The 19,718-nt window shown below is 35.9% G+C and overlaps 1 pseudogene; it reads left to right on the top strand.

Moving 5' to 3' along the window:
* The window catches only part of LOC101326449 (protein lin-28 homolog A pseudogene), a 33,609-nt pseudogene extending 22,044 nt beyond the window's left edge, over window positions 1–11,565 (top strand).
* Window positions 11,566–19,718: the final 8,153 nt, after the last annotated feature.

The following is a 19,718-nucleotide window of genomic DNA, read 5'->3' as shown; positions in this document are numbered from 1 at the left end:
TTATTTTAGAAATACATTTGACCTGAGGTCTCTCTGAAAGAATTCTGCATCAGACTTGTGAACCACTAATTTATGGAAAGATTTCCATTCCCAGAACGTTTATATTTATTTTAATTTCTAGGAAATGGTTCACTTTGCCAGCTTCCTTTTCCCTTCTCTGATATGTATATGTGTGAATTGAATATAAGTAAAGAAAAAGATAAACATGTTGAACTCTTTCATACCAAGGAAGTATGCAAGCATAACATATTTTCTAACTCAGGCACAAAATCACTGAGACTCTGGTTTTATATTTTTACTGATAATAAAATTACACTTTGAGTATTTCAAATATGATTATTTTCTTCTAAGTTTTCAATTCACTTTTCAAATTACTTTTAAGTATTTATTGTTTCTTTTCTGAAATTAGAGTATAAATTGTGTGTTCCATTCATTGTAAAAAAATTGAAAAATAGAGTGTAAAGAATATTAAAATTATCTGAAGACTTGGTATACTCAATGAATCACACAGTTTTATGAATTCCCTTACCATTACAATAATATTATTTATTATTTATAGAACATACAAGAATAACCTCCATTTTAAAGTACTGTTATACTCTAGGGGTGTGTGTGTGTGTGTTTGTGTTTGTGTAGGTTTGTGTGTGTATGAATGTCTGAGTATGTGGATATTCTCTTACATTTGTATTCAACAAAATGCTCTACAACTAGGTTTTCTATTATTTTCATTGATCTAATAGGTTTATTTTTTTGTTCTAGTACATCATTGCTTTACCTTTTATAAAGAAATAACGTATTTAAACATAAGATAGTAAAACTAGCCTGCATTTTTTCAAATATGTTTGACATCTACTATTTCTTTTGGATTTGTATTGAAATTTTGGAGTAACTTTATGTAATTGAAAAACAGGCTTATGGTGATAGAGTACATTTAAATAGAAATCTTACTCAGAATCATTTATAGTATTAATTTAGACAAGTATTCAATCATATTGTGTATTATATTTTGATCAGTATTGAATATTTATAATGGAATGAACTTCTAGGAAACTTTTAGGAAATAACGTGTCATTTGGGTTATTTGGTGAAATGGAATATTCATTCTATTTTAGTTTCTATCTTGTTTTAAACACATATAATTTCTATCCTATTATCGTTGATATATATGAGAGTTACTGACTTCTATAATTTTATGTTGTAGCAGAGTAGTGTGTCCAACTCTTATTGTATATGTTCTAATGATACGTTAGCTTCCTATAATCTTTCCAAGTAGAAAGTCACATCCTCTCTTAATTAGAGCAACTAGCCAAAATCTATCAGTCTTTTCCATTGTTCTTCCTCTTCTTGCAGGACATCATTAAATAACTGTGGTGGGCATTCCCGTCTTATTTTCAATTTTTTAGTAAACTGCTGCTAGTGATTTACCATTAAGTATGTTACTGCTTAATAGGTTGATTTAATCATCATGTTCAAGATTCTCTTTTATCTCAAATGATGGTATTTTCTTTTCTAAAATAACCCATTCCTTTATGTTTGAATATCTTTTCAGAAGTTCCCTGGTGATATGTATCATACAATTAATTTTCAGATAGAGTGAGATTAGCCATAGTCTTGTATTTCCCAAAGGACAGCGTGTGAAGCCTGAACTTGGCTTAGATTTAACTTCTAGTATTACAGTGGGATCCTTTATTAAACTATAATTGTTGGGCAGGTTTAGATGCAGCCAATTAAGTTTGTACTTTTTAGCATTGTCCAGACATGCACTATTAAGATACTACTAAAATCACTATACTACTGCTTCATTTTCTAATTCTCTGAGTTGATAAAATACATGAGAAAATGCAATCCTTTGATACCCTGCTCCTAGGAATCTTCCTCTTTGTGCTGCTACCTCTTAATTTAATTAATATTTCTATAAATCTCACCATCCCCTACCTCTGCTTTGCATTATTTTCCTTGGAAATTGCCATTTCTGAATAGGTTAATTTAAAATGATCTCAGTCACTATTCATTGTTTACTATTATTCAATAACTTTCAGGGGAGAAATAGCATCTGAGTGATTGAAAATCAACTTACATTGCAAAAAGATGGCCACTTAAATGTCTGGTTAGTATAATTTTATTCTTTTTGGTTAGAAGACTGAATGGTGAGGTGTAAATCATGACTCTTTCCCTTGTTTCAGTTAAATTCAATGTGTTCAAATTTGCGTGCCATGAAATAAAATACGGATAGTTTAATGTTTTCCTCTAGCCATTTCTATAGTAGATTGTTTACAAAAATGACTTTAATTATCCTACTCTCTGTAATCATGTCCTTGCAAATTGATTTTGCAATGCTTTTCATCGAGAAAAGGAGTCTCCTCCACTTTTTGAATCTAAGTTGACCTTATGATTTATTTTAGTTAGTATATTACAAAGTTTCAGGTTTCTAGTTCTAAGCCGTAGCCTTCAATATCTGAGTGCTTCAAGTCTCCCTTTTGGGTCTCTTCCTCTACTGTGGAACAAATGCTGGAGGAGAGCTCAGATTTCCAGACATCCGTTCTAGATCAGCAGTCAACAGAGCTGCCTACAGGTAGCCACAGACACATGAGGGATCAGAGCTGAAATCAGAAAAATCTACTCAATCTATCATTGTAATAATGAGTCTGACTCTGTTTGATATTTGGCTGCTGACAACTTTGGGGCCTTATCTCTTCCTCTTTCCCTTCTGTCTCAAATCTCAGAAAGCTGATAAGAATATCTGGGTACTCCCTCTTGTGGTGCTCACAGAATTTAAAACCATATAAGCCCTTTGCTGCACACAAGAAACACACCCTGGTGCCACTCCCTAACCACTGTGAAAACCCAAGCCAGTCTCCTTTCCATGCACTCTCCAGCCATTTTTAGGCCGGCTTGGAAACCTTTCCTGCCCTGCTCTTACCAAAATATCTCATTATATAAGTAATAAACTTTTTTATGTCCTCTTTTTCTGTGTGTGCGATCATCTGTCTTGACATTTGGGGGTGGGAGGAGCTGGCATATCCTGTTTCTGGAGAATGTCTAAAACAGCCATAGACTTATGAGTCATATAATTAGTATTGTTTTAAGCCATTGAAGTTTACAGGTGTCATGATTATATTTAAGAAAGATTATATTTAGAAGCATACAGCATATTTTTGGTTTTGTTTTCAGAGTTGTGGTATATTTCTGTACATGAGCATGGATTATCTTTAAGAGTGTCTTATAAGCATTTTAAAATAACAATGAAGGACACTTCATGAATGACAATCAACCCAATGTCACTTTTAGTGAGAAATCTAAAATGAAAAACTAAGGAGCTCTATTATTTATCTCTTGTTACAATAGATATTTATTACTTCACAATTTTCTATGAATCAGAAGTCAGGCATTGGTTTATCTGGGTCTTTTGCTTAGGACCTCACAAGACTTCAATAAACATGTAGGATAAGGTTGAAGTCTCATTTGAATTCTGACTAGGGATGGATCCACTTTCAAACTCACTCAAATTTTTAGCAGAATTCAGTTCTTTGCATCTTTAGAATTGAGGACTCAATCATCTTTCTGTCTGTCAGGCAGTGACTTCCCTCAGTGACTAGAGGCCTCTCACAGTTACTTGCCAAGAGGGTTTCCAAAAATGGCTGCTTGCTTGTTCAAACTCAGCAAGGAAGAGAGAAAGAAACTCCATCAAGATGGGTTCTCCAATTTTATGAAATGCAATCATTTAGTAGCAAAAACATAATCATATATATCCTGACATGATTCTCATTTTCTGTTGATTAGAAGCAAGTCACGTGTTCTGCCGACATTCGAAAGAGATCACGTAAAGGCATGAATATCAGAAAATAGGGATCATGAGGGTCATCCTGAGAGTCTGGTTGCAAAAGGACAAATTTTCTGCAAATCCATTTGTTCACTTAAGCTAATATATTATTTCTAGCACAAAGGGAATTATTGAAACTTGATTAGATAATAGTTTTTTCAAATTATGTAATGGCTAGAATTATTTATTTTATTTTTTGTTTGTTTGATTATAGTACCATGAAAACTTCGATTATGATTAAAGTTTCAATTATGATTATGATAATGCTTACCTGATTTCAATTTCAGCTTTGAAACATGACCTCTTTTAACCATAAAAATTTATTTACTAATTCTAAATGTCTGTTTCTTTGGCTGAAAAATAGTGCTAACAATGATGCCTGCTTCATAGCATACCATGAAGCTATCTTAGCTTTATTTTCAAAACAAAGCAAATTTGCAAAATATGTTTATTACTATTTTTATATTACTCTTTTGGCATTTAACTCTGTTTTGGCCATAATATTATGAAATCATATATGAAAGTGAATTTGGAAGCAGCAATTGTTAGGAATAGTGACTCTGGAAACATACCTAGAAGCATGCAGATAAGATCACAGCCTGTGCTTTGTTATATATATATATATATATATATATATATATATATATATATATATATATATATATATATATATATATATAACCAATGTTAATGTGATACTGAATAAGTAAGCTTTATAATACAGTATGCAAATTTATTAATAGATAATACAATAAAATGATATTTAGGAAATCCACATTTTTACATTTGTACTAGTTCTAAGTGGAATAACTAATTAGGCTCTTTTCTTGTTCCTTTGAAGAAAATACCTTTAATCTAAACTCATTTGGTAAATAAAAATATCTGGTCTGAAGACCTGTAATTAATATTATATAACTTGCGTGTATTAAAGATCCAGTTTTTATTTATTACTCTTGATACAAGCTGTTTCTAAGTTTATTTAATGTGTTTATGCTTTCTTATGACTTTTAATTTGAATAAAATAGAACCATATGTTTTATTTTTATATTACTTTATATAACTAATAATGTCCTGGAAAATGTGCCTCTAATATATTAAATCAATATTTAGAGTGATTCAAATTAGATGACTGAAACATTTAACTATAATATTGAAAAATACAGTACATAGAATTTCTAAGTATTGTGAAAAATTTGATAATTTTATGGTGAAAAGGAGAAATAAAGTCAGTCAGATATTAAGAAATAATAAGACAGAATTAGAAAGTTCTCTAAGACTAAAGAAAATAAAACATTATGACTACAGTAAAGGCATTTTCAGGAAATAACTGAAGGGAATATAAACATACATTACAGAACTAGAACTAGATACTTGAGATGGAAAAATGTGAAAAATAAAAAATCTATTTGTTTTGAATTTGATAAGCACCACTTACCACACCTTCCTCTTCTTACCGTTTATGCTATATGATGGTTAATTTTATGTGCCAGCTTGACTAAGCTATAACACCCAGTGATTTAATTAAACACTAAGTGTTTAAAATGTGAAGGCATTTTGCAGATGGGATTAACATCTACATCTACAAGTTGACTTTAAGCAAAGTAGATTACCTTTGATAATGTGAGTGAACCTCACCCAACCACATGAAAGCCTTAAGAGCAAAAACTGAGTTTTCCCCAAGAAATTCTTACTCATGACTATAATGTCAGCTCCTGCCAAGTTTCCAGCCTGCCAAGCTACCTAATTTTAGACTCAGGACTCCAACATCAATCCCTGCCTGAGTTTTGAGATTGCTGGCCTCATTTATGAATTTTGTACTTACCAGCCCTAACAATCACATGAGCCAATCCTTAAAAAAAGAAAAAAAAAATCTCTTAATACATGCACATATAAATACATATATGTGTATATATGTGTGCATAGATCTAGACATAGATTGACAGATATAGATATAGATACATATATAGATATATCGTATTGGTTCTCTGGAGCACCCTGCTTAATACTGGCATCAATTCTAAACCAGTATTAAGTTTTTCCAAACTACTCAGTTTTCCCAAATAAATTCCAGACCTTTTTTATCTCCACTGACTTTTAGTTTTTATTACTACTTCTTGTTTGAGGTCCCACTCCGTCTTTATAATTATTTATTTTCACTTGCTAATATGGATTGCCACCCCACTGTAATTTGGTGCTTTTTAGAAAACCTAGATTTCATAGCCCCACCTTTGGGCTAGAATCCATGGGAGAATCCTAAAGTCAAAACTTCCCAACTCTCTGATCATTCCTCAAATCAGAATATTCTAGTACTACCCCCAAGCCAGTTTCTTTTGATCTATCCCATATTTATTTGATATCACCCTATATGCATCCTTCATAACATTTCCCAGAATTTGTAATTGTGAGTAATTGCATATTTTTAAAGTTTAATATTTTACTCCACTAACCAGGCAATAATATCCATGAGCTAAAGATTCTTTTTTTTTTTATAACTGTGTGCCCTGTTCCTGTAGGGTTTGGACATTAAGTTGATGAAAGTATTTTTACTGAAAGAGCAACAAGAATGTGTTTCATTGATAGAGAAATGTTGTGAATTTTCCTTTCCCCTTCAGTAGAATCTTCATTGATTAAAAACACTGCTGTACTGAAATGTTACATTTCCTGGGTGATTGAAAAGATGTAGGAAAGGGCAAATGTATTTAAAAAAAAAAAAAGTGGTTTTGTTTTGCTTGCCTTAGCCAAGTCTCAACAGCAGGTGTAGTTTGTTTGCATGATCCTTAATTAACATGACACCAGCTCTTGGGAGAAGGTCTTCCCCACACCAAAGAGAAGAATAGCTCAAAAATATCAGCAAGGGAAACAGGAGGTGTTTACCCAGTGTTAGTTAGTGGTATGCATATGTGACTGTAACTCCATTGGGCTCTCTGAGGCTGGTTGGATCTTGGTCAGCATCCTATCTTTGTCTCTAATCTTCATTCCTTATCACCATGGGAAACCCTATTGCTTGCAGCTCCTTGGCCCAAACTAATGTCATGATTCATGTCTTTCTCTTCACAACTCCCAGTCCACAAATTCATCATCTTATCTCCAATGGGGCTGAAGGATTAGCTGATGACATTATTTACTTTCAGAAAGAATATGTGTCATTTTTTTAATCACATGACATTTTATTTTTGATTTTCAAGAGTCTATTTTTCGATAATCAAGTTATTAGTATTTAAGGCTTTTACCTCTGCGTTCTCAGTAAGTCAACCATAATACACCTAGAGGCAATGTGGGTAGAACGGTATTTATATGAATGTTCAAAAAGAGTAACATAAACATGAACATTTCAGGATACAGTCCAGTTACAAATGGATGAATGAATACATGATTAGCTGGGTGGGTGGGATGACTGGGAAGATGATAATGAAACACAAGTGTCACACAAACACAGCATATGTTCAAAATACAATTTGATACTGAATAATCAATAGGCAATATGGAAATCAAAGTTTGTTTTTCTTATGTTGATAGTATTAAAACATTTTAACTCTCTGATGGATATTTGTTGAGAGTTTTAGGGAAATCATGTTTTTCATCCATTTCTCTACTGTTCTGCGATTTATTCAGATTTTGAAGTTTATCCATCTATTTCTGTTTACACTCTAAGAAAGATATTTCACTTGATTAAATAACTTGCTCAATGTTTTACAAAAAATAGGAGACAAATTTGGTCTGGGGGCACAGGGCCTTGACTCTGTTCTTTTCTTTCCATTGTTCCAGGCTGTCACATTTATATATTTCTGAAGTAAAATTAACTAATCAGAAATAGTGGAAACTGTCAGTACTTTGGTTTTGAATCAAAGGCATAAATAGAGATACGGTCTGACACAATTTAAAATGTCTTATCGTTTTATTTTTTGATTCATTTCATAATATCTTCCCTAATGATATTTTGAATAACCTAAAATTTATCAAAATAATTATATTCCTAACCTATTTTACTGGATTATGTGACCAAACAGATTTGCAATATCTTTATTTATTACAGTTCCAATTAAACAGTTTTCATTTATGAATGCATAAAAGTATACTTTCTTTAGTTATAAAGTACATGATTTCACAATTTACTGTAACCATTTGATATTTTTATAACAGAATTGGTGAGTAATGAAACACTTTAATAATTATAGAATTTACAATGGTTAAACTGCACAATATACTTGCTACTATTTTGAAAAGACATAGGAATAATTTGCATAATTTACACTCATATGATTCACTTCTAAGTGTAGTGTGATGCACAGTACTAAGCTGATTAATCTTTCCTTGGTTTACTATCCAGAATGTGGTCAGAGTTTTAGTGAATTAATTTGACCACCATTATGTGTAATGGGCTGAAGTTACATTAATCTACTAAGTGATATACCCATCAAAGCTTATGAAGAACTAATTCATCTGAATAAGAACTAATAATATTGATTATATTTTCAACACAAGGAAAGAACACTATGCATAGTTTTGTAACTTAAAATTAAACTTTAGTCTATGTAAAAAGATACATATTTATTTTTTCAAAACACTAGTTAATTTTTCATAGGGTGATGGTAGTTGAAGAAATGTGGTGGGTAGCATTTGTTAGGGAGAGTACATAATTATATTAACCCAAGTGTAACAAATGTCTAAAATGTACTATTATTAATTTTAATGCATAATAAAATATAAATTACAACTCCATGAAGAGAATTAAAATGGAAGATTATAAAAGATCATTATAGATTCAATTTGGTAACTCTTTCATATTCATTAATAATCCCCCAAGTGAGAAATCATCAGCACTGGGAATGTACCCTTAGCCAGAAAATCAGTTAAATTTTCTACTTTAGTTCTTAACTTTCTTTAATGTAAGTACATACAAACACACACACGTACACATCCTATGCACATGCACACCATACATACACAAACACCCCATATAATTTACTTAACATGAATAATGTTTTAAAAGAATATATAAGTTAAATATAAAATTATTTCTGATACTCTTACTAGAATCAGTATGCATTTTTTAATTCAATGGTTATTTAAATAATTTTTAGAACTTTTAAATCTATGACGTGTTATGGACTGTTGTATCCCCTCAAAAATTTTCTGTTGAAATTCTAATCTCTAATGTGATGATGTTAGGAGGTGGAGCCTTTGGGAAATGATTGTCTTGAGGGTAGAACCCTCATGAATGGGATTAATGACTTTATGTCCTTTCTGCCATATGAGGACACAGCAAGAAAACAGTTGTCTACGAACCAGGAAGGGGGCCCTCACCAGACATCAAGTCAGCAGGTGCCTTATTCTTGCCCTTCTCAACCTCCAGAACTATATGAAATAAATGTTCTTTAAGTCACACAGTCTATGGCGGTTTATTATAGAAACATGAATGGACTAGAATAGCATATATTTGAAAAATATGATCAGTGAGAAATGTATGGTTTAAGTTTGAATGAGTTTGATTATTATGAAAAGATATTTGTTATAATGCCACTTGAATGCAGAGTTCTGATACAATTGCTTAGAGTCAAATATTAAGGCATCAAACATTGAGGCATGTCCCTCAATTTATGCCAAAAAAAATCAGTTTTAAAACACTAATATTGAAAAAATCTGAAGACATATTAAAACATAAAATCCTAGGAAAGAATGAAGCTTGACAGATTTACTGCAGAGAAATTGAAAGGTTCTATGTCACAAAGACCATGCATAAAGCTAAAAGCAAATAATAAAATCAGGAAGATACTTGATTGTTTATATTTTCACATAATCTTTATTAAATTATAAAAAAGTAAATATGAATTTGGAATTGAATAACAGTCTCCATACACTTCAAATATGATAATTTGCCAGCTTCCTCTTACTTTCTCACCAAGAAAATCTACTTTCAGGCCTGAGATTTATTTTCCTTCCTCCTCTCTCTCTTTTTCTCTCTCCTTCACTCTTCACAGACATATATATATATTTTTTACAAATATATAATTATATGTATAAAGTATTACCCTTCCAACTTGTTTCTTTGTCCCACTGGGAAAAAATATCTTAGACATTTATTTGTGTCCACAGATACGGATAAAAACTGCTATTTATGGCTGCATAATTCTCCATATATCCTAACATATGTGGAACAAATTATTATGTATGGCTGTATAGTCATCCATTCACTGTAATTTAGTCAAATTTTGCCCTGTTGATGGACATCCACATTTTTTCTAGGTTGAATGTAATTTTATGACTTCTGAGCTCTGTGAGGCCCATCCTAGAATTGTCCGGTTTCCTGAAAGGAGAGCTCCTTTTGTAAAGGGTCTGTGGCTCATTTGCATACTGAAGCTTTGGCCCGGGGTTCTGTGACAATGTTGGCTTTGTCCTGCTTCTGCCACATCTCTGCCTCAGATCCCCAGACCATGCGACAACTCTGCCTCCCGAAGCAGTTATCTTCCTCAACTTCAGCCCATCATTCCCTAATTCATTTCTTGTTTTTGTGCTATACAACTTCTGCGACTTTTGCTATGTTCTTTGTATAGTGGAATACCTGTATTGTGCTGACCGTTAACGTGCTCTACTTTCCCTGACTCTTTGAAATTCTGATCCCTCATTACCAGTAAAATAAACTACAGTAAGAACTGAACGCAAAGACTGCAGGATTATTTTTTCCATCATGAAACTCTCTACTACCATCACCAACTCCCCCTGCTGTATACATAAAAAGACAGAGTTATGCGATGCACACACACAAGACCTACATGCACAGAATATCTATAACAAGCTAAGGAGAAATGATCTAGTAGGAATGGGGCAGAGGGAGGATAGGAAACCTATAATAAAGCTATATATGCAGAAGAACACTGTAGTAACTCAGAATATATAGTACAAAGTAATTAGCAAGCAGCAACATTCTCCAAAGATACTTTATTCACAGATTTGAAAGACTGGAAAAATGAATCAATTGTCTATATCAGAAGTAATTACATGGGTGAGCCCTCCCACCTCTGTTGTGCTGGGGAAGATGTAGCAGCCTCTTCTCCAAGCCACCCCTTTGCCTCCCAACTTCTCTGGGGCTCTCGGCCGCCCGACCAGGGGCCCCAGGGCCGCGGGCTCAGCCGAAGACCACGGGCTCTGTGTCAAGCCAGCAGTTTGGGGGTTTGCTGTGCCAACGCACCTGAGGAGGCGCCGGAGGAGCCGCAGCTGCTGCACGGTGCCCACACCTCTAAGTGGTTCACTGTGTGCATGGGGTTCGGCTTCCTGTCCATGACCTCCCGTGCTGGGGTCACGCTCAACACCCCGCCCCCTGGCCCATGGATGACTTTGTGCACCAGAGTAAGCTGCACATGGAGGGCTTCCGGAGCCTAAAGGAGGGTGAGGCCATGGAATTCACCTTTAAGAGGTGTGACAAGGGCCTGGAATCTCTCCGAATCACTGGCCCTGGTCGAGTATTCTGTATTGGGAGCGAGAGGCAGCCCAAAGGGAAGAGCATACAGAAAAGGAGATCAAAGGGAGACAGGTGCTACAACTGTGGAGGTCTAGACCATCATGCCAAGGGATGCAGACAGCCACCCCATCCCAAGAAGTGCCAGTTCTGCTAGAGCATCAACCATATGGTGGCCTCGTGGCCACTGAAGGTCCAGCTGGCTCCCAGCTCACAGGGAAAGCCAGCCTACCTTCGGGAGGAGGAAGAAGAGATCCATAGCCCTGCCATGCTCCCAGAGGCCCAGAGTTGAGCCACAGTGGGTGGGGGGCTATCCTTTTGTGATCAGGAAGTTTTGAGGAGCAGGCATCAATAAGCAGAGTGGAGACATGGGGACAGCGTGGGTAGGGGGCAGCTGGCACCGCCATATATCTCAGGCCGGGGGCCAAAACATCCTCCTCTTCCCTCCTGGTGGGGGGAGGGGGGAGGCAAAGGAACTCCAATCATGCTCTATCCAAATGCACATGAGGGCTCAGGGTGGGTAACCCTACCTACATGCTTTATCTGAGTCTCCACCCGCAGAATCTTCAGCTTTTGAAAGTGGCCTGGATAGGGAAGTTGTTTTACTCTTAAAGAAGGATTTGGAAGAATATTTCCCAGCCAGAGTGAAAAGATTAAGCATGAGACCGGATTGATGGGCCCAACCCACAAGCCATTACATTCTGTGGGAGGGAATATCTCAGGCGTAAGGCAGGGTTTTCCACCTGTTGTCTCCTCATAACCCCCTCTTGGGATAAAGTGCTGAGAACTGTCCCAAGCAGTGGGTTGTAATGATAGGCAAAAGGGGTGGTTATGGGAACAACTGTAGACCTGCTGCTTCTAGGCTCATTCCCACCCCATTCTGGGCCAATACAATTTTATCTATTTGCTTCCTTGGATGACTATACCTTGGGTTCCACTTTCTCTAGGATGCCAACTGCACTAGCTGTGTGCGAATGACATATCTTGTGCACTTTAACTTTTTTTCTGTAATATAAGTATTCTGGCTTTGTATTTTTGTGTATTTTAATCTAAGGTCCTCATTCCTGCTCTGTGTTCTCAGGTACGTGAGCAATCTCAGGGATAAGTCAGCAGCAGCTCGGGGTCTGCACAGCAGGAATACCTTTTGTTTCTATGTCACCGGAGAGAACAACTATTTGGAGCATAGAGCCTAATTGAGCTACCTCATTTTTGCCAATTAGAGCTGGCTTTTCTGCCATAGTGTTCTCTTGAAACTCTACCATCTTCAGTGTTTCATGGGAGACTAGATTTAGCTGGGTTGCCCCATGACTTGGTCTCCTTGTACTGAAAGATTGGAAATTGGTCTGATCAGGAAAAGGTGGTGCAGAGAGGTTAGGAGAGGCTGGGCCAGGTAAAAGGTGCAGAAAGGGGCGGCTAAATTAGGCAAAGGTCATCTGTACATGTGATAAAGGATTCCTTTTCCAGACCTCTAATCCCAGGGCACAGGACTTGCTTTACATGCCAGATGCATCCGTCACTGGATTGGGCTAGGCCTACCATGCACAACAGGGTGTATGTGTGTGTTTTTGTAAAGAATGTGACTTGGTAAGGATAGGTTTTAAGAACGATGCCTCTGTACCCATCTTGAGCTGCCCAGGGATGTGTATATGAAGCAAGGACAAGATCCTTAACTTTTAACAATTCTGGGCTTTTCCTCCTTGGTTTGCAGAGAGACCATCAGCCATGGCTTCTCTGTGGTTCCCAGAGCCAGTGTCCTGCCCTGCTGCAGCAGTGATTAGTGTCATGGATTAGCTAAAGGAGAAAAGGGGGTTTCGTTTACATGCTGTGAGCTCACTGCAAAACTACCTCACTTTGTTGTAATGGGGCAAATGCGGTAGAACGCATTGGGTGATGTGTGTCTGATCCTGGGTTCTTGTCTCCCCCAATTGCTGCCCCCCTCTAGTTATTATATTTGTCTGGGCTTTGTAGGACTTCACAAGTAGCTGATTTGGTGATTGCTAGGTGGCTTAGTTTGTGTAAATATAATGTGTTGGTCTTCTCCATGTTCTTTTGGGGTTTTATTGTTTAGAAACTTTTTATATTGAGAAAAATAGCCAAAGTATCTTTGACTAAAGGTTCTGTACCAGGCAAAAAGATCTGAAATATAGGCTCGGGGGCCCCTCACCTTGAAGTGAGGGGTCTTAAACCACACTTTTGTGTTTCTCTTCCCCTATTTCCTGTTTCAAACAAGATCTTATGTCCTAAAAACTAGATTCCTACCCCTTTGTCTTTCCCCCTTCATGCTCCCCCAAAATAGTCCATACACCTCTGTTTAATTTGTGGGGTGTCTGTGATTAAATGATTTGTGCAAAAATCCTGAAGAAGTTAAGAACTCTCCATCCCTTGTTCCCAGTCTCCTGAGTCATGACCGTTCCTTGATGTGATTCATGTCAAACAGACTGCTGCCTTTGGATGAATTAAAACCTAGTTTAATCTCTAATCCTAGGTTGGAGAGAAGCAATGAGGGGGCCTTCCATGTAGACAGTGGGGTTGGGAGACCACAAAAGGAAAGATGAATGTATATCCAAGTCACTCAGGAACTTCTATGAAGGTGCAAGAAACGTCAAAGTGGCCATGAGATTGTTTAATAGGAGATGGATGAATGTAACTCCATGTTTACTGCTAGAAACCAAAGCTTTCTGTGAAATCTTGAATTTACGTGGAGGAAGGGAGAGTAGAAAAACATGTACCTGTCTGCTCTTTCCCTCATCGTTTCCCCTCATTCCTGAACTGCAGGTGAATGAGCCTCTTTGGGCTTTGGCGACCCCATCTAGGCAGTGTTTATTTGACGGTAAATTTTGCTGTGCCAGGTACTTCCCTTCCCATTTGCTATCATTTTATAACACACATGCTGACCCTTTTCCCTTCTCCTTCTTTTCCTTGGGAAAATACAATGAATAAAGACTTACTGGTACTGAAAAAAAAAAAAAAGCAATTACATGACATTATATGAATATGCAAGTCACCAGAGGAATGATGTTCATCATGGCTTGATTGATGTAAAATTATAGAATAAAAAACATTTTATTCTTTTTACTCTCAGGTGAAAAGCTTAGCTTACCTTCAAAGCTTAAAGGGCATAAATCTTTTGATATGATTGGAAACAAAAGCACTAATGAATATATTAGCTCCTTTACTGTTTATAACTGTTATAGCAACATTACCTGTTCAGTTCTCACTACCACTTCTCCTCAGATACTTTGTACATATCTCAGAAGCAACCAAGATGAGGAAAGAAAGTGTGGAATTTTAATAAAAGCTATACTTCTAAGTTCCTAGGAATAGACTTTTAATTTTAGTTCTCCTAAAGAAATTTCTACTTTTTTGCAAAGATTCATATATGCTACACTGAATCTATCCTAAACTAAAGACTACATAGGGTATTTGACTACCACAGATACAGCTGAAGATAACTAGAATAAGGTAGTATTTTTTTATGCCTACTTTCTTACCAATTCTCTTACTATTAAGCATCATCACAGCTTTTCTTAATCATGTCTCCCAAGAAACTATTAAACAAACACAAGAGCTCACTCTTATTTCACCTGTCTTGATTCTGATTGCAAGGTAGTTTCCCAAATGAATGCCTGAGTGCTGAGGCCCCAGTGTGTGTTGCCAGCCTCACTGAATGAATTTAAGAAGAGAGAATCCAAAGGAAGAAACGCCAGGAAAAGCTCTAGCTGCTCTACTGGACAAGCATAGGCTTCTTGAGGTTTTCAGTTTCCCATGCAGAACTCAGCTGACTGCAGATCACTGTAGGGAGGAAACCCATGAGAGACCGTTGCCTGATCAGTTCAAGGATTTGAAGACTATCAGGTAATACAGCCTAATGAAAAGAAAAAATGCACAGAGAGGGCTTCCCTGGTGGCTCAGTGGTTGAGAGTCCGCCTGCCGATGCAGGGGATGCGGGTTCGTGTCCCGGTCTGGGAAGATCCCACATGCCGCGGAGCGGCTAGGCCCGTGAGCCATGGACGCTGAGCCTGCGCATCCGGAGCCTGTGCTCCGCAACGGGAGAGGCCACAACAGTGAGAGGCCCGCATACCGCAAAAAAAACAAAAACAAAACAAAACAAAACAAAAATATGCACAGGGAAAGCAAAAAAAAAAAAAAGTTGATTTGAAAGTCAATACAGAGAATTCTGTACCAATTGCTGAAGAAAGAAGGAAGCATGTGTCTCTAAAGGGTACAGTGGCATGGCTGCAGTGGTCTGTACAGGTTATTAGATAAACAAATGTTTGTGTCAAACAGGGCACTGAGTGCCGGGTTGCAACTTAAAGTATCAGAAATGGCATCACCTGTAACAACTGCATTGGAAAGGAATGCATAAATAAGAAAATGTAATTCTATAGGCACTTAAAATTGTCTGAACACATTATACATTTAATTTTACTTTTCTCTAAGAGAGCAAAAATACCATAACTCGATTCAGATATTCCAGGTTATGTTCAGAATTATGAAAGAGAATTGAGTGCACAGAGATCATCTTCAAAGTCAGTCAACAGAGGACCACGTTTCCCCGAAGTTTATATGCTGGCCTGAGCTCACAGCCAGTAAACTCCATAATCCTTTTAAACTCCAACACTAATTAAAATTTTGTATACATTAAATCAGCTAATCATACAAAAGACCTTTTACTTTTACTATAACTATTTTAAGATGAGATAACAGAAGCCCAAGAATGCAACACCAGTGGTTGCATGGTAAGAATTAGAGGTGAAATTCAAACTCAAGTTTCAGCGTGTATACCCTTCACCATGACACAGTGCCATTGCCTTGAATGCTGAATGGCAATATAAGACAGGATAAGTAGAAAATAGTTGCAAGCATCCCTCTCCCATACACATTTTCATGATTCTTGAGAATGTAAATATGCAATCACATTTTAATAGCATTATTTTAGCATTTTAATGTGTGTTTGTAAAACATTTACAAATAAATATAAATTATACTTATGTCCATAATTCAGGGATAAATGCATTAATCTCCAATCTGTTATATTTTTTTCAGACTTTTCTCTCACTATTCCTTCTTCTCTGTGAGTTAGGAAAATCATTTTATTACTTCAGAAAAACAATGATCAGAACTGGTCCCTTTGTTATACAAATTCAAAGCAAATATATATTCATTGTTTCAGAGTAGGAATATAAGTCATGTTTAACCTGAATATAGCTATAAGTATTATGGTTTGGTAGTAGTAATATTTGTCAGATTCTGTTCTAAAACTGAGAATGACATTTTATTTTTATTTCAAAAATTCTGTTTTGTTGGGTGGGTGTTAGGAGACCAAAAAAAAAAGCAGACAAATGTTTAGATAGAATATAAATCTCTACAGCTTTGTGCTAAATACTTTTTCTTGTTTACTAGAAAATGAAGTTTTTCTTTTCTTTTTTTTTAAGGGTTTGGGTTTTTTTTAATTTTTTGTTTGTTTGGTTTTTTTTGTTGCTTTTTTTTTAGTATTTTTGTTGGTTGGTTGACACTACAGGAAAAGATTGAAAAGGAAAAGCAGAAAAATTTTTTATGCATTTGGTAAGCAATGAAAATGAACAATGTTGCTTAGAAACCTAAGTGACAATTTGTGGCAGGAAGCTGTGGAAAGATCCAGTTTACCAGCTCTACATGCAATCCAGCACCATTTTCTCACATTGGAGTGTTCGGATGCAGCATCCTTGTCATAGAACTGGGATTTCACAAGGGACACCATTAGCACTGGCTTCTCAGAGGGTCCTTCTGGAAGTCTCTGAGGTGTAGTCATCAGCTGTGGAAGGAGTTGGAGAAAATTATTGTGGCAGAAACCGCGGAGTTACTGCAGTGGACAAGCTGTGTGGCAAGCTCAAGTGGGCCTTCTCAAATGGGCAGCCAACACAGGGAGGAAGGCTCCTCAAGGGTGGAGATTCCAGGCAACAGAAAGCACACCCTTGGGGATACAAGTCCTCTTATTTGAACATTAAGTGTGACTCATTTTGTAGACGTAGACCTGTGATGCCAGGGTGTGTGCATTGTGTGTATATGTGTGTGTGACTGTGTAACATTTTTTTAAAAAATCACATTCTTCGGTAACATACTGTTTCATTACCTGCTTCTTTTTCCTTAGAAGTATAATGTGAACATTTTCCCCAAACATTAACGCTTTGAAAATTAAAATGCAAAAAATAAGTTGATTCTTCCCTTCTCCCTCCATCTAAAGTTCCATTACCATTTTCTTCCATTTCAAAAGAACGTTGGATGGAAATTTCAGTTTCCCCTTTTTATAAGATGTATGGTACTAACATATATATTTTGAAATTCGCTGATCTTATCTAAAATAGCAGGCAATTACCTCCCTGCCTCTTCTCAGGGCATGTCTCTCCTATCTGTGGAAAGGGCAAGATAAGTGTCAGCTCATAGCAACTTAATATTACAACCTGGTATTTTTTTTCCACTTAAAAGAGATTAATTTATTGAATTGTTTCTTAAAATGTAATTGCATACATGGATGTTCCAGGGAATAATAGAAGTCATAGCTTAAAGTTGGTGTGTTTCCTTGAGCCATCCATTGTAATTTTGGTTGGTAATAAGAAGATAGAGAAAAGAAACAGGTACTTACAAATTTTCTGAGCTGTGTCTATGTTTTTTGCTCACTTGGTGTTCTTGAATATTTTTTATCTGAATTCTAGGAGGGGATGCCAGAAAGGCTGTGGTGGAAACACACAGGCTGGCTCACAACATATTGGTGGGTGGGAGGATGGATGAGGCTAGGAACTAGCCAGAGAAGTAGTTCAATAAGTGACCCTAAAGTTCCTTGAACTTGTATAGTAATTGTGGTTTATGGTCTGTTTTATCTTCTTTTGAGTCTTCAATCAATTTTCTTTAAAAATTAAATCTTATCCTTTACTGGTCTGTGGAGTAATGAGAGAAAAGATGAGTTCTACACTTAGGATGTATTAATAAGAGAAATTAAGAAAGAAAATGCCTAAGATATATTACTTAAAATTTTTTTAGATATTCCCTTTTTAGTAGATCATCCCCACAATTTTTATTTATGTCAGCTTGTTATTTTAAATAACTCACTCTCATTTGTTAGGAAACAATAAATGCAATGGCAATTTTTTAAAAAATAATTTTAAAGAATAAAGTTATTTATGTAATATGGACTTGGCAATATTAAGAAATACACTACATAATAGTCACTTCTCAAATGTAGGAAATAATGAACTAAGAATAATTTGGGTACTATCCAATAAACTAAAATTTTAAAGATATATGTTTTTCAATGCAGGTGTTTGGAAATTTATAGAGCTGGAACTTTTTCAATTACCTATAAGCACAACACATCAATGCAAGTTGCAGTTAGGCAATCCTGTGCATTTTAGAAAAGGTCAAGCTGTGCAGAGGAAATGAGTGCAGTTCATATGCGTGAGAACTGAGAAAGTACAAGCTGTGACAATGAATTCCAAATCTTAACTAATTACTGGTGGTTTCTCCATATAAAATGATACTGAATGTTCAAGCATGCTTAAGAGGAGACTTTCTACCTTAGTTGGAGTTTTAAGGAAAATGATGTTATTTTTTTAAGAAGTAATTTATACTTTGTAATATCTCTTTTTTAATAATCATGCCTTATGATTCTAATATACTGTGAGACAAATAGGTCATTATTCCTATTTGACTGAAGAGAAAAACAAAACTGAAAGAGAATTGGCAACTTGTCAAGGTCACACAGGTTGTACGTGACATAATACATGAAAACTTGTCCTCCGTTTCTTGGAAATATTTACAAAACATGATCTGTTTTAAAATCAGCATAGAATTTTGTTGGGGTCTCATCAACACATTCATGTAAATTCTTATACAGAGTTTCACAAATTTAGATAAGCTACAGAATGCTTCAGAATTATATTCAGATTGTTGCTTTACAGGGTTAATGTTTTTAAAAAATCAAGTCAGTATTAAACGAATATATTCTTATTTTCAGTAATTCCTAATCATCCCAAAACTCTTCTATCAGAATTCATGTGTGATTTACTCAAAGCCATAGAATTTTTTAAAAAACATGCAGACAGCCATTTCCACTAGTTAGAAGGATAACAGAGCTTGGTGTCCATCCCAAACCTACCCCTTCGGGCACAGAAAAGAGAACATGATAGAAAAATCTCTGGGAAAAAAAGAGAGAGAGAGAGAGAGAGAACAAAGAAAAATAAGTTTGACTCCTCTCACTTATTTAGAATGGAAGCAAAGAATAAGGAGGGTGCAGAGTTAATTTCAGAGTCATCACCTCCACTACCACCTTCAACTCTCAGAGTCAATTTCCATATGATTATGGAAAATTAATTACCTGAAAGAAGTTGTACAAGCATGACCTAGAAACTTAGATTTCCCCACCAGGGACCTAAAGAGAATTAAGCCTTAATGTCTTAAGGTGTTCATTAT

This window comes from Tursiops truncatus, chromosome 3 (assembly GCF_011762595.2).
Source record: "Tursiops truncatus isolate mTurTru1 chromosome 3, mTurTru1.mat.Y, whole genome shotgun sequence".
NCBI classification, from domain to species: Eukaryota; Metazoa; Chordata; class Mammalia; order Artiodactyla; family Delphinidae; genus Tursiops; species Tursiops truncatus.
Note: the sequence above shows the minus strand (reverse complement) of the source record. Positions and strands in the feature narration are given on the sequence as shown.